Source organism: Ornithorhynchus anatinus, chromosome 1 (genome assembly GCF_004115215.2).
Source record: "Ornithorhynchus anatinus isolate Pmale09 chromosome 1, mOrnAna1.pri.v4, whole genome shotgun sequence".
Classification (NCBI taxonomy): Eukaryota; Metazoa; Chordata; class Mammalia; order Monotremata; family Ornithorhynchidae; genus Ornithorhynchus; species Ornithorhynchus anatinus.
The window spans coordinates 172,968,158-172,982,584 of NC_041728.1; the positions used below are offsets into that span (position 1 = coordinate 172,968,158).

At 45.7% G+C, this 14,427-nt stretch overlaps 1 protein-coding gene across 5 annotated transcripts in view; it reads right to left on the reverse strand.

Moving 5' to 3' along the window:
- Positions 1–14,427, reverse strand: part of PTPN4 (protein tyrosine phosphatase non-receptor type 4) — a 278,626-nt gene that overhangs the window by 99,571 nt on the left and 164,628 nt on the right. The window lies entirely within an intron of this gene.

Here is a 14,427-nt window from a genome sequence, read left to right on the forward strand (position 1 = left end):
GCTCACTCAAGAAGCTGGCTGCCCTTCCCAAAGGGAGGTTCTCAGAAATTCATGTAGGAGGGCCAAGGGAGGAGTCCATACTGGGAAATGATTTCACTACATTTAAAGACAACCTCCTCTCTTCCATCCCTAGGCAATTTTCCTTTTAATGCAGCATATTCCATCTCTGGGTCCTTGATCTAATAAACTCTGTGGATCCTATTAGAAAAAAAGAATAGTTTACCCACAACTGCCAGTTAGAGATTGTATGAAAGAACAAAGAGCTAATACTGCTTTTGAGTGATTAGAGTGACAATTTTTTAAAAAATTATCTTGATCAACTTTATCAACTGGGGAAAAACCACGAGGACAAAAAAACTATGCTCTCTCCTTTAGGAACAGAGAGGAAAAAAAGAAACAGACTGATCCACTTTACCTCTGGGTCACCAATTTGTATAAATGGAATACTGAGAGAGAAATCTTTCACTCTCAGCTAAACTTAATTACATGTAGGGCACCCCAAAGAATGAAACAGAGGACCAATTAATGCATTATCTCCTAATTCTTTTTCACTTTTATAAAAATGGAAATTTAAATAAAATCACATTTGGCTACAAGACAATTTCTCACTGCTCTATCACACATCCTGCTTTTAATGAGTTCACTGCATATCAAATGACGCATCTGAATTTTTACAGTTAGTTCATTACAACTCATCCTTCTGTCTTCTCAAGATTATTTGGTGATGGTTTTCCTGCTCTACTATGAAGTCCTATAATTTTTTCAGCTTTTCACAGAAGAAAGCGATGTTGTTTCTTCTGAAATATGGATTTAAAAGATATAACTGTTCAAATACTACAATTTCCATCCTCTAGATGGAAAAGGCTCATCTAAGGTTGTTCAAACATTACAAAGATAGAGTCTTCTTTGGGATAAATATCAAGAAGAGTTTAAGAGGGCAGACACAGGAGGGCTCTCTTTTAACTGTGGTTTCTCTGTGCTCCACCGAGAATGCAGCAGAACTCTATTTTGGTCCCAAGACCATCAGCTGCCGGGCTGTTTTCTCAGAAGAGTGTTCTGGCCCGTCTGACCAGTCACACCTTTTTCTTGTTTATGACAAATGATCCAGAGCAGAATTTAAGGGATTTCAATTCCTGGAGGAGAGCATTTCAGATAACATTGCAATTAAAATGAAAAATATGGAGCATATACCACATAATCACTTACCACCGCTACTGTATTGTACTCTCCCAAGAACCTAGAACAAGAGCTTAGCACCGAGTAAATACCATTGACAACTGATTTCACTGAAACTGAAGCAGCTAGGGCTAGCAGAAAGAGCACGGGCCCGGAAGTCGGAGGGCTTGGCTTCTAATCTTGGCTGGGGCACCTACCTGCTCTGAGACCTCATCAAGTCGCCTAACTTCTCTGTGCCTCAGCTTCTTCATCTGCAAAATGGGGATGCAATACCTGGTCTCTCTCCTATTTAGGCTTGAGCTCCATGTGGGACAGCGACTGTGTCTGATCTGGTATTCTTGTATCTACTCCAGTACTCAGTATGGTGCTTGACATAGGGTAAACGCTTGACAAATGCCACAATTATTATTATTGTTAACAAATATTATTATGATAATTATTATTAGTAGTAATAATAATAAATCATTATGGTATTTATAAATCGCTATGTGCCAGGCACCATTCTAAGCACTGGGGTAGATACAAGATAATAGGGTTAGACACATTCCCTGTCCCACATAGGGCTCACAGTCTTAACCCCCATTTTATAGATGAGGGAAGTGAGGCACATAGAAGTTTCGTGATTTGCCCAAGATTACACAGCAGACAAGTGGCAGATCCAGCATTAGAACCCATGACCTTCTAACTCCCAGCCTGTGCTCTATCCAGTAGGCCATGCTGCTTCTCCTAAGTAATCTAATAATACAGTTCTCAGAATGTAAGCTCACTGAGGCCAGGGAATGTGCCTACCAACTCCATTATTCTGTACTTCCCCCAAGCACTCTGTACAGCGTTCTGTACACAGTGCTCAATATTCATTCATTCATTCAATAGTATTTATTGAGCGCTTACTATGTGCAGAGCACTGTACTAAGCGCTTGGACTGTACAGTTCGGCAACAGATAGAGACAATCCCTGCCCACTGATGGGCTTACAGTCTAATCGGGGGAGACAGACAAAAACAATAGCAATAAATAGAATCAAGGGGATGTACATCTCATTAACAAAATAAATAGGGTAATAAAAATATATACAAATGAGCGAATGAGCACAGTGCTGAGGGGAGAGGAGGGGAAGAGAGAGGGGGAGGAGCAGAGGGAAAGGGGGGAGAAGGGGGCTTAGCTGAGGGGAGGTGAAGGAGGGGAGTAGAGAGGGAGTAGAGGGAAAAGGGGAGGCTCAGTCTGGGAAGGCTTCTTGGAGGAGGTGAGCTCTCAGTAGGGCTTTGAAGAGGGGAAGAGAGTTAGTTTGGTGGAGGTGAGGAGGGAGGGCATTCCAGGACAGCGGGGGGATGTGGCCCAGGGGTCGATGGCAGGAGAGGCGAGAACGGGGGACGGTGAGGAGGTGGGCGGCAGAGGAGCAGAGCGTGCGGGGTGGGCAGTAGAAAGAGAAAAGGGAGGAGAGGTAGGAGGGGGCAAGGTGGTGGAGAGCACTGAAGCCTAGAGTGAGAAGTTTTTGTTTCGTGCAGAGGTTGATAGGCAACCACTGGAGGTTTTTAAGAAGGGGAGTGACAAGCCCAGAGCGTTTCTGCAGGAAGATGATCCGGGCAGCGGAATGAAGAATAGACTGGAGCAGGGAGAGACAGGAGGAAGGGAGATCAGAGAGAAGGCTGACACAATAATCCAGCCGGGATACTATGAGAGCCCGTAGCAGTAAGATAGCCCTTTGGGTGGAGAGGAAAGGGCAGATCTTGGCGATATTATAAAGGTGAGATCGGCAGGTCTTGGTGACGGATTGGATGTGTGGCGTGAACGAGAGAGCCGAGTCAAGGATGACACCGAGGTTGCGGGCTTGAGACTGGAAGGATGGTCGTACCATCCACGGTGATAGGGAAGTCAGGAAGAGGACAGGGCTTGGGAGGGAAGATGAGGAGCTCAGTTTTGGACATGTTGAGTTTTAGGTGGCGGGCAGACATGAAGGTACATATGACCGATTGAAAACTAGCATTAGTAGTCATGACACTGACTGGGTGCCTGGTGAGTGCAATGCACTGACCTGACTGGATTACTGCATCAGCCTCCTCTCTGATCTCCCAACCTCCTGTCTCTCCCCACTTCAGCCTATATTTCACTCCGCTGCCTGGATTATCTTTCTACAGAAACGCTCTGGGCATGTCACTCCCCTCCTCAAAAACCTCCAATGGTTGCCTATTCACCTCCACACGAAACAAAAACTCACTCTAGACTTCAAAGCTCTCCATCACCTGGCCCCCTCCTACCTCACCTCCCTTCTCTCTTTCTACTGTCCTCCCCATACACTCCGCTCCTCTGCCACTCACCTGCTCATTGGGCCTCGTTCTCACCTGTCCCGCCGTCCACCCCGGCCCACATCCTACCACTGCCCTGGAATGCTCTTCCATTTCACCTCTGCCAAACTAGCTCTCTTCCTCCCTTCAAAGCCCTACTGAGAGCTCACCTCCTCCAGAAGGCCTCCTCCAGAAGGCCTTCCCTTTCCCTCTGCTCCTCCTCCTCTTCCCACAGCACTTGTGTATATTTGTGTATACTATTTCTCAATTCATTTTATTAATGATGTATATATACCTATGATTCTATTTATCTATTTTGATGGTATTGATGGCTGACTACTTGTTTTGTTTTGTTGTCTGTCTCCCCTTTTAGACTGTGGGCCCATCGTTGGGCAGGGATTGTCTCTACCTGTTGCCGAATTGTACATCCAAGCGCTGAGTACAGTGCTCTGCACAAAGTAAGCACTCAGTAAAAACAATTGAATGATTGAACTATTACATGTGGGAGAGTAAAATAGAAGCATGAGGCATGTTCCCTGCCCACAAGGAGCTTATGTCCTAATAGAGGAGAAAGACATAAAAATATGCACAAATAATGGAATCTGAATCACTGATTGTACAGTCAAATAAACACATATGTGAATAAGTGTGGAAAATGGGTATTAATTAATAACCACGCAAGTGGCTGTCAGGGTGCTATTTCTGATCGACTGATTAAGTGAGAGAGGGCGAGAGGGAGGGAATCATTTGGAGAAAGTTCGTTGGAGGAGTTGGAATTTTAGGAGGGCTCTCAAAGATATGGAGGGCTGAGGTCGGGAGGATTTGGAGAGGGAAGGAGTCCCTGGCTGAAAGATCAGTGTGAGTGAAGCAGCTTGGCACCGTGGACAGAGGATGGGCCTGGGAGTCAGGAGGTCACGGGTTTTAATTCTGGCTCCACCACTTGTCTGCTATGTGGCCTTGGGCAAATCACTTCACTTCTGTGTGCCTCCGTTACCTCATCTGTAAAATGGAGATTGAGACTATGAGCCCCACGTGGGACAGGGACTCTGTCTAACCCAATTTGCCTGTATCCACCCCAGCACTTAGTAGAGTGCTTGGCACATAGTAAGTGCTTAGCAAATGCCATCATCAATATTATTAATATTATTATTATTGTTAAGGGGTGAAGGTGGGAGGGTTGAGCACAGGGCATGGTCAAGAGGGGAAATGGAGAGGAAGAGAGTGCAAGATAGGGAGACATCGTCCTGACTTGCTGCCTCTATTTATGCCCCCTTCCAGTCCCCCCAGCACTTACGCATATATCTGTAATTTATGTATATTAATGTCTGTCTCCCCCTCTAGACTCTAAGCTCGTTGTGGGAAGGGAATGTGTCTGCTTGCTGTTATACTGAACTCTCCAAGCACTTAGTACAGTGCTCTGCACACAGTGAGCGCACAATATGACAGTGAAGGAAGCGGGAAGTATTGGCAGAGAACTTTGAAGTCAATTGTAAGGTGTCTGCATTTCATCATCAATGGTATTTACTGGGCACTTACTTTGTGCAGAACACTGTACTGAGGGCTTGGAGAGTACAACAGAAATGATAGACACATTCCCTGCCCAAGCAATGCTCACAGTCTAGAGAAGGAGAAGGATAGTAATAGAAATAAATTATTTGATTATATTATTTATATAATTTATAGCTACGTCCATTAATACTGATTTAAAGTCTGCATTTAAATGACTTGAACTCTATCTCCCCTATCTAATGCTACTTTCTTACTGTGAATCATCTCCCAAGCTGCTGTGTCACTGGAGATCAATGAACCCACTAGCTTCTAACAGCATTTTAGATCATCCCCAAATTTTATTGATTTCTGGTATAATATCTGCTCACTAAAATGGCCTCATAAAATACAGCTGTTGTGCTTATCAGCGCTCATGAGAGAATAGTCAAGATTGTAATGTTAAAGCATAATATGAGCAACAAAATTTCTTTCTACCCACATCACTTAAAGAAATGAAACACATCCCAACCCCTCAGTACAGTGCTCTGTACACAGTAAGCATTCAATAAATATCATCAATAGATTTTAATATTCAAATTAGGATGGCCATGTCCCTGAATCACTGAGATTGGTTCCTTATTGCAATTGGATGCGGAGGCAGAACAAGTCCAAGTAAGGCAATTTCAATATTACAAAGGGCACATCGGAGCAGAAAGCACATTTTAAGCAGCAGACTGTGATAGCTGTAACTGTTATATCGCTACATTCACTGAAGTTGTAACATTTATTTCCCAAAAGTAATTTTTAATAACTGACAAAATTCACTTTAACGCTTGGAGGAAAAGGCAAACAGGGTCAAAGCGAGGTAGCATGGCCTGGGGAAGCAGCATGGCCTAGTGGAAAAAGCACAGTCTGGGGAGCCACAACACTTGGGTTCTAATCCCAGCTCAACCACTTGCCTATTCTGTGACCTTGGGCAAGTCACTTCACTTCTCTGGGTCTCAGCAACCTCATCTGGAAAATGGGGATTCAACCCTCCGCCCTCCTAGTTACTCACTCCCTTGGTGAACTCATTCGCTCCCACGCTTCAACTATCATCTCTATGCAGATGACACACAAATCTACATCTCCTCCCCTGTTCTCTCCCCCTCCCTTCAGGTTCATATCTCCTCCTGCCTCCACAACCTCTCCACTTGGATCTCTGCCCGCTCCCTAAAACTCAACATGTCCAAAACTGAGCTCCTTATCTTCCCTCCCAAGCCCTGTCCTCTCCCTCACTTCCCGTCTCTCAAGCCTGCAACCTTGGTGTCATCCTAGACTCAGCTCTCTCATTCACCCCACACATCCAATCCATCACCAATGCCTGCCAGTCTCACCTTTATGATACCGCCAAGATCCGCCCTTTCCTCTCCATCCAAACGGCTATCTTACTGCTACAGGCTCTCATAATATCCCGGCTGGATTATTGTGTCAGCCTTCTCTCTGATCTCCCTTCCTCCTGTCTCTCCCCGCTCCAGTCTATTCTTCACTCCGCTGCCCGGATCATCTTCCTGCAGAAACGCTCTGGGCATGTCAGTCTCCTCCTCAAAAACCTCCAGTGGTTGCCCATCAACCTCTGCATGAAACAAAACTTCTCACTCTAGGCTTCAAGGCTCTCCATCACCTTGCCCCCTCCTACCTCTCCTCTCTTCTCTTTCTACTGCCCACCCCACATGCTCTGCTCTTCTGCAACTCACCTCCTCTCCGTCCCCCGTTCATGCCTATCCCACTGTCAACCCCTGGGCTGTCCTGGAATGCCCTGGAATGTCTCTGCTGCCTTTGACACTGTCGACCATCCCCTCCTCCTCCATACCTTATCTCACCTTGGCTTCACGGACTCTGTCCTCTCCTGGTTCTCCTCTTACCTCTCTGGCCGGTCATTCTCGGTCTCCTTCTCTGGAGCCTCCTCCCCCTCCCATCCTTTAACTGTTGGAGTTCCTCAAGGGTCAGTTCTTGGCCCTCTTCTGTTCTCCATTTACACTCACTCCCTCGGTGAACTCATTCGCTCTCATGGCTTTGACTACCACCTCTACGCAGATGACACGCAGATCTACATCTCCGCCCCTGTCCTCTCCCCCTGCCTTCAGGCTCGCATCTCCTCCTGCCTCCAGGACATCTCCACCTGGATGTCGGCCCGTCACCTAAAACTCAACATGAGCAAGACTCGCATCTCCTCCTGCCTCCAGGACATCTCCACCTGGATGTCGGCCCGTCACCTAAAACTCAACATGAGCAAGACTGAGCTCCTCATCTTCCCTCCCAAACCCGGTCCTCTCCCAGACTTCTCTATCACCGTCGATGGCACGACCATCCTTCCCGTCTCTCAGGCCCGCAATCTCGGTGTCATCCTTGACTCGTCCCTCTCGTTCACCCCACACATCCTATCCGTTACCAAGACCTGCCGGTTTCACCTCTACAATATCGCCAAGATCCGCCCTTTCCTCTCCACCCAAACGGCTACCTTACTGTTACGGGCTCTCGTTATATCCCAGCTAGACTACTGTGTCAGCCTTCTCTCTGACCTCCCTTCCTCCTCTCTCGCCCCGCTCCGGTCTATTCTTCACTCCGCTGCCCGGCTCATCTTCCTGCAGAAACGATCTGGGCATGTCACTCCCCTTCTTAAACAACTCCAGTGGTTGCCTATCAACCTCCGCTCCAAACAAAAACTCCTCACTCTAGGCTTCAAGGCTCTCCATCACCTTGCCCCTTCCTACCTCTCCTCCCTTCTCTCTTTCTACCACCCACCCCGCACACTCCGCTCCTCCGCCGCCCACCTCCTCACCGTCCCTCGGTCTTGCCTATCCCGCCGTCGACCCCTGGGTCACATCCTCCCGCGGTCCTGGAACGCCCTCCCTCCTCACCTCCGCCAAACTGATTCTCTTTCCCTCTTCAAAGCCCTACTTAAAACTCACCTCCTCCAAGAGGCCTTCCCAGACTGAGCTCCTCTTTTCCCTCTACTCCCTCTGCCACCCCCCCTTTACCTCTCCGCAGCTAAACTCTCTTTTTTCCCCTTTCCCTCTGCTCCTCCGCCTCTCCCTTCCCATCCCCACAGCAATGTACTCGTCTGCTCAACTGTATATATTTTCATTACCCTATTTATTTTGTTAATGAATTGTACATCGCCTCGATTCTATTTAGTTGCCATTGTTTTTACGAGATGTTCTTCCCCTCGACTCTATTGCCATTGTCTTGTCTGTCCATCTCCCCCGATTAGACTGTAAGCCCGTCAAACGGCAGGGACTGTCTCTATCTGTTGCCGACTTGTTCATCCCAAGCGCTTAGTACAGTGCTCTGCACATAGTAAGCGCTCAATAAATGCTATTGAATGAATGAATGAATGAATGAATGCCCTCCCTCCTCACCTCCGCCAAACTAACTCTCTTCCCCTCTTCAAAGCCCTACTGAGAGCTCACCTCCTCCAAAAGGTCTTCCCAGACTGAGCTTCCCCTTTTCCCTCTGCTCCCTCTGCTCCCTCTCTGCCCCCCCACCTCCTCTCAGCTAAGCGTCCTTTCCCTCTGCTCCTCCTCCCTCCCTTCCCCTCCCCTCAGCACTGTGCTAATTTGTATATATTTTTATTACCCTATTTATTTTGTTAATGAGGTGTACATACCCTTGATTCTATTTATTGCAATTAATTTGTCTTGTTTTTGTCCATCTGTCTCCCCCGATTAAATTGTAAGCCCATCAATGGGCAGGGACTGTCTCTATCTTTTGCCGAATTGTAAATTCCAAGCTCTTAGTACAGTGCTCTGCACAGAGTAAGCGCTCAATAAATACTATTGAATGAATGAATAGTTAGACTGTGAGCCCCATGTGCAACAGGGAATGTGCCTGACCTTAACTTGTATCTATTAACTTGGGTTTAGAAGAATGTTCGAAACGTAGTAAGCACTTAATATCAAATTATTAGAGAGTACAATTTTTATTACCCTGTGATTCTGGCCAACTTGGGGACAAAAAGAGCACAACTTTATTGAAGCCTCCCATCATAGTAGTAGTAAGAGTGTTTACTAAGTGCTTACTGTGTGCAGAGCACTGTGCTAAGCATGGGAGGGAATACATAGAGTGAATTAAGACACCGTCCCTGTCCCATGGGGGCCATTTTTTTTTATATTTGTTAAACGCTTACTATGTGCTAGGCCCTGTTCTAGATACAAGCTAGTCAGGCTGGACACAATCCCTGTCCCTGTCCCACATGGGGCTCACAGTCTTAATCCCCATTTTACAGATGAACTGAGGCACAGAGAAATGAAGAGACCTGCCCAAAGGCACACAGCAGATAAATGGAGGAGCGGGGATTGGAACCCAGGTACTACTGACTCCCAGGCCCTTCCTCATTCTGCCAATGGTGAAGGAAAAAAAATTGTCTTCTTACCAGTCACGTTTCTCATTAGCTGGTGTAAATTTAACGCTATAGAAATTTGTAGGGGATCAGAATCGCATGTTCAAAAATAAAGTCAGTGACCCCAAACACATGGCTGTAAAAAATAAACTCTGAAAGGTTAGTCAGAAATGCTTCCTGTAAAGGAAAGCAAAACCAAACACTACATGGTGGATTCTGACTAAACTCCAGATACGTGGGTACCACAGAACTGGGCTGTGCCAAATAACATTAGGACAGTGTTTCTAAATATTTACCTTAAAGGAGGAAACCCTTGGATTTTTTTTAGATTTTGCTAGAGATGGCTCTCCAAATGGTGAAAATGCACACGGTTCTTGAAACCTACTGGAAAGCATAGTATTTTGCACCAGAGCCATTTGAAAACTTTCCAAGAGAGTCCTAGTGCCCCCTCGAAATGATTAACCACTCAATTTATGTTCTTGTTTTCTTTCAAGCCCTTGAGTAGTCTGTCTCTAACTAAGTGATTCAGAGGCACACGCTGTTTACTAATTTGATTTCAACCACCTTTAGTTAAACTAAAGGCTCAAGGGCAACCAGGAACAGGAAAGACTTCAGTAATGATTCTTTTTGGTTTGGATCACACCAAAAACCAATAATGATGGAATTTTTTCAGTGCTTACTATGTACCGAGCACTGTGCTAAGTGCTGGGATAGATATGGGATAAACAAGGTAGACACATTTGACACAGTTCCCGCACTATGCGGGGCTCTCAGTGTCAGAGGGAGAATAGATATTCCATCCCTGTTTTGTAAATGAGGAAACTGAAGCTCAGTGAAGTTAAGTAACTTGCCCAAGGTCACAGAGCAGGCCCGATGAGGAGACGGAACTAGAAACTGGGTCTTCTGACTCCCAGTCCTTCCCCCGATCACTAGACTACCCAGCCTACCCAAGGGCTATGCTGACATGATGATGATGATGGTATTTTTTAAGTGCTTACTATGTGCCAAGCACTGTTCTAAGAGCTGGGGTAGCTACAAGGTAAGATGGTTGTTCCACATGGGGCTCACAGTCTTAATCTCCATTCTACAGATGTGGGAACTGAGGCCCAGAGAAGTTAAGTGACTTGTCCAAAGTCACACAGCTGACAAATGGCAGAGCCAGGATTAGAACCCACAACCTCTGACTCCTAAGCCCAGGCTCTTTCCACTAAGCCACGCTGCTTCTCTCTGTCCCAAGTTGCGGTCCTTTTGTCATTTGGGCATGAATCTTGCCAGAAACAAGAAACACAGACAGTATGTGCATCTGTCCTGGGGAAAGACAGAAAAAAATTTCTAACTTGTACAATCTGCACTTCGCCGCTCCTCATGAACCTCCTTTCCCTCCTTGATTACTGTATCAGCCTCCGTACTGACCTTCCGGCCTCCTTTCTCTCCCCACTACAGTCCATCCTTCACTCTGCCGCCCAGATCATTTTTCTACAAAAATGTTCAGACCACGTTTCCCCTCTCCTCAAGAAACTCCAGATGGGCAGCCGTCAACATCAAACAAAAATTCCTCACCACTGGCTTAAGAGCACTCAATCACCTGGCCTCCTCCATCCTCACCTCACTACTCTCCTACAACCCAGCCCGCGCACTTCGCTTCCCTCGATCTCGCCTATCTCACTGCCGACCTCTTGCCCTCATCTTACCTCTGGCCTGGATTCCCTCCCTCTTGGCATCTGACAGACATTAACTCTCCCCATCTTCAAAGCCTTATTGAAGGCACATCTCCTCCAAGAGGCCTTCCCTGACTAAGCCCTCCTTTCCTCTTCTCCTATTCCCTTGTGCATTGCCCATGCACTAGAATTTGCACCCTTTCATTTATTCAAATTTACTGAGCGCTTACTATGTGCAGAGCACTGTACTAAGCGCTTGGAATGTACAATTTGGCAACAGATAGAGACAATCCCTGCCCAATAACGGGCTCACAGTCTAAATGGAGGAGAGAGACAGCAAAGCAAAACAGAACAGAACAAAACAAGACAACATCATCAAGAAAAATAGAATCATGGAGATATATACCTCATTAATAAAATAAATAGGGTAATATATACAAATAAGCACAGTGCTGAGGGGATGGGAAGGGGGAAGAGCAGAGGGTGGGGGGAAGGGGGAAAATGAGGAACAGAGGGAAAGGGGGGGTTCAGTCTGGGAAGGCCTCCTGGAGCCTCATAGCACTTATGTACCTATCTGTAATTTCATTCATTTATTTCAATTGTCTCTCTCCCCACTTAGTCTGTAAAACTCAAGCAGGAGTGTGGCCTAGTGGCTAGAGCACAGGCCTGGAAGTTAGTAGGACCTGGGTTCTAATCCCAGATCTGGGACATATCTGCTGTGTGACCTTGGGCAAGTCACCACACTTCTCTGGGCCTCAGATACCTCATTTGTAAAATGGGGATTCAATAACTGTTCTTCCTCCTACTTAGACTGTGAACCCCTCGTGGGACCTGAAGATAATAATAACAATAATAATTATGGTATTTTTTAAGCACTTACTATGTACCAAGCACAGTTCTAAGCGCTGGGGCAAATACAAGGTAATCAGGTTGTCCCACGTGGGGCTCACAGTCTTAATCCCCATTTTCCAGATGAGGTAAATGAGGCACAGAGAAGTTAAGTGGCTTACCCAAGGTGACCCAGCAGACTAGTGGTGGAGCCAGGATTAGAACCCATGTCCTCTGACTCCCAAGCCCATGCTCTTTCCACTAAGCCACGCTGTTGCTCTGATCTTTTATCTACCCCGTACTTAGAATAGTGCTTGCCACATAATAATAATAATGATAATCGTGGCATTTGTTAAGCGCTTACTAGATGCCAGGCACTGTACTAAGCACTGGAGTGGATATCAGCAAATCAGCCTCATCCCATATGGGGCTCACGGTCTCAATCCCCATTTTATAGATGAGGTAACTGAGGCACAGAGAAATGAAGTGACTTGCCCCAGGTCAGACAACAGACAAGTGGCTGAGCCGATATTAGAACCCATGAGCTTTTGACTCCCAGGACTGGGCTTTATCCATTCCACCATAATGAGTGCGTAACAGATCCCACGATTATTATTATTTTTATTATTTGTCCCTACACCCTGCAGTTTTGAGAAGGGAGTTGTCCAGCTTCTAGGAGGCAGGGAGACACAGACTGAAGGAAAAGAGTCTACTTTAACTCTGGTCTGGGGAACCGCGGTCAACCACACTTTAGAACTGAGCTGGTCAGAGTGAACCAACAAGCCTCACTTCAGCCATTCACTCAGTCATTCAATCAATCATATTTATTGAGTGCTTTCTCTATGCAGAGCACTGTACTACGCACGTGGGAAAGCACAATCCTGCTTCTAACCCCTGCCTTTACTTATTCCAGTCAAGGTGGGTTTGGCCAGGATTAGAAAAGTTTATCGAGCATGAACCCCAGGGACTCCCTGTTTAGAAGCCACTCTTTTCCAGAAGTTGGAATGGAAATTTTATTCCTTAGACTTCTTTCTGCACAAATCCAAAACTCTGGACACTCCCCATCAACCTCTTCTTGACTTATATCTGACAGCTCTGATAACTTGCTTTCCATTCCAAATTCCAGCCTCTTCCTTTTTCTGCTTATCAAAATTCTAGTTCTCAGGTGGGAAATCCCAGGTTTTTTGACGTTTTCTGTTGAATAGTCTAACTCCTGCTATTTCGTTTATTTTACAAACCTCCAATTAAAATGTTTTATCTGTTATTTTTGTTAATGTTCAATCATATCTAATCCAATGATTTAAAAGATGAACTGCCATAAAAATATTTGCCTCCAATGATTGAAAAAAACAAACTTCTGCATCTGAAATGTTGCAGACACATGGTAAATTGTACTTGGAGGTGACTGCTTGCAATAGTCAGTGAGTCAACTGTATTTATTGAGTGCTTACTATGTGCTGAGCACTGTATTAAGAGTTTTGGGGAGTACAACAATATAACAGCCTTCCAAAACTCGAGCTCAAATAATAATAATAATAATGGTATTTGTTGAGCGCTTACTATGTGCCAAGCACTGTTCTAAGTGCAGGGGTAGATACAAGGTAATGAGGCTGTCCCACATGGAGCTCACGGTCTTAATCTCCATTTTACAGATGAGGTAACTGAGGCACAGAGAAGTTAAGTGACTTGGCCAAGGTCACACAGCAGACAAGTGGAAGAGCCGGGATTAGAATCCACATCTTCTGATTCCCAAGCCCGGGCTCTTTCCACTAAGCCACACTGTTTCTCAGATGTTTATGGCAGCGGAAAGAAGTTCCACAGAGAGAAACTTTCCCTTTGTTCAGATATAGAAACAGTGGAACTTCCTCTGAAATCCTATGGTAATTGAGAAGCAGTGTGGCCTAGTGGATAAAACATGGGCCTGGGAGTCAGAAGGCCTGGGTTCTAATCCTAGTTCCGCCACTTGTCTGCAGTGTGACTTTGGGCAAGTCACTTCTCAGTGCCTCAGTTACCTCATCCGTACAGTGGGCATTTAAGGTTGAGCTCCACGAGGGACACGGATTGTGTTCAATCTGTTTAGTTTATATATCTGCCCCAGCACTTAATTCAGTGCCTGGCTTATAATAACAATAATAATAATGATAATAATTATGGTATTTGTTAAGTGCTTACTATGTACCATGCATTGTTCTATGCACTGGGGTAGATACAGGTTAATCAGGTTGTCCCATGTGGTGCTCATACTTTTAATTCCCAATTTACAGATGAGGTAACTGAGGCACAGAGATGTTAAGTGACTTGCCCAGGGTCACACAGCAACAAGTGGCGGAGGCAGGATTAGGCTTATTAGTGCTTAACAAAAACCATTAAAAAAATTTTAGGTCAGAGAAGGGACTAAATGAATACTATCTCCCTGTCTTTTGGCTTTGCCATCAGATCCACACCCAAACCTATTCATTCATTCAATAGTATTTATTGAGCGCTTACTATGTGCAGACCACTGTACTAAGCGCTTGGGATGAACAAGTCGGCAACAGATAGAGACAGTCCCTGCCGTTTGACGGGCTTACAGTCTAATCGGGGGAGATGGACAGACAAGAACAATGGCAATAAAT